Genomic DNA, 1896 nt, shown 5'->3' on the forward strand with positions numbered 1-1896 from the left:
AGGGGGGTACATCGCTTGAACGACTTGTGGTTCAATTCGGGGAGGGGCACCCCATCCTCTTCTAGAAATGAAACTACCTCCTCTCCCCCCCCCGCCCCCGCGCCGTTGTGAGGTTTCTCGTGAAGCTTCGTCTCGGTGTCCCAAGCGTGACGCTGGGTGGGAAATTCATCACAAGCAATTGATAAGCCCTCCATTTCTCTTTGATATATCCCTTTACACTGACTCTAGGCACTGCTCATTTTTATCCGGCCCATTTTGTCTCGAGGACGCTGCAACATTTTCTTGCTGCAACTTGCTACTACGAATGTCATGACATTGCTGCCATGCGGCGCATGCATGGTTCCCACTGCAAAACGCTCTATGCTCTGAGGCGAATCGTAAGTGGCAGGTGTGTATTAAAATGCTACCATCCACCTGTGATATAGACGACTCCTACTCCTGATGAGAGCCATCCATATAGTCTCGACTAAACTCGGTCGTAGGATACGTATAAAAAATTACATCGTTGGACGTGTACATTTACACTCGGACGGGGTGCGTAGGGACCCCGTTGGGTTTGTGTGAGCTCATGTCATATCGCTTGTTTCCCTCTGGAGTCTCTGCCATCTGGGGCTCGCTCAGAGGCCCGAATTTCTGAAAGTCCACGGTCTCTTCCGTGCACTTGGGAACGCGGGCAGGTGCACTATATTTCCGAGTTTGTGCGCTGTTGGTTCCCATGTGACCAGAGCCTGCAGATGGCAAGCTTGGCATCTTGGCATCTGAGGGCGTTTGGTCTAGTGGTATGATTCTCGCTTTGGGTGCGAGAGGCCGCGAGTTCGATTCTCGCAACGCCCCCCCATCTGATCATCACTTCTGGCGCCTCGCAGCCACGCGAGACGTTCGGAGCTCTTCTCTCACGTCCGGATGGTGTAGTCGGTTATCACGCTAGTCTCACACACTAGAGGTCTCCGGTTCGAATCCGGGTCCGGACATTTGACCGATCGCTTTTGCCACCGCGCATGCACGCGCGGGGGAATTGATTGGAAGTGTAGTCGGTTATCACGCTAGTCTCACACACTAGAGGTCTCCGGTTCGAATCCGGGTCCGGACATTTGACCGATCGCTTTTGCCACCGCGCATGCACGCGCGGGGGAATTGATTGGAAACACGAGAGCTTTTGTGCCAGATACTCCTGCCTTCCAAACTCCCGAGCCCTACTCACATTGGGTGGACAGTTGCGCTACCCCTTCACAGTTCCCGTTCAAGTAATCAGCTGGCTTACATGGTCGGCGTCTTCCACGACAAAGACTTGGGAAGTGTACCGTCTTGTGGATGGGCTTCCTCTTCCAAACAAGTTCCCGAAACTGCGTGGGCTTTGTCTCGGTTGTCTTGAACATCGAGATTGCAAGCATGCTCTATCTTGGAGTTAAAAGGTTTTCAAGGAGCTTTGGTCTTATAGTGAGCGCTCTCAAATAGTGCGCATGTAAGTTCTAATGTTCTCATATGGGCATCTTATCGACAAAAAATTTGAATGAAATTCAGAAAGCTCTTGAAGAGCATGCAATCGATGTCAGGTTCTGGAATTCATCCGTACAAAATCTATCGTGTCCCCCATCTCATGCATGAATGTTTTGGTCAAACTCCCCTTGTAGGGCTCTTTCAAGACCTCGAATTCCCCCCAATATATATACTCACACAAACAACCCGAGAACCTTATCGTCAACATCATTGGGACTTATTAGAAAAAGGAGCATTGGCTAGTATGGTTGTTATAATGGCATTTGGCTTTACAAATTTACAATTTCAAATTAGTCTATCTGGGCCAAGAAACTCAAATGCAGATATCTATATCCTTTCTAGGTAGGCTGAATATAAAGACACATCAACATACACAATGCTGACAATAAATGTATGATA

The 1896-nt window shown here is 49.2% G+C and overlaps 2 non-coding genes across 2 annotated transcripts; both read left to right on the forward strand.

Moving 5' to 3' along the window:
* Positions 1-762: 762 nt before the first annotated feature.
* Positions 763-834, forward strand: TRNAP-UGG (transfer RNA proline (anticodon UGG)). The gene has a single exon. It is a non-coding gene; the product is annotated as a tRNA-Pro (tRNA).
* Positions 835-897: 63 nt separating this feature from the next.
* Positions 898-971, forward strand: TRNAV-CAC (transfer RNA valine (anticodon CAC)). Its single transcript has one exon. It is a non-coding gene; the product is annotated as a tRNA-Val (tRNA).
* The last annotated feature ends 925 nt before the right edge of the window (positions 972-1896 follow it).

This window comes from Lygodium microphyllum, chromosome 1 (assembly GCF_053477565.2).
Source record: "Lygodium microphyllum isolate KBCC chromosome 1, Lygodium_microphyllum_v1.1.10, whole genome shotgun sequence".
NCBI lineage: Eukaryota > Viridiplantae > Streptophyta > Polypodiopsida > Schizaeales > Lygodiaceae > Lygodium > Lygodium microphyllum.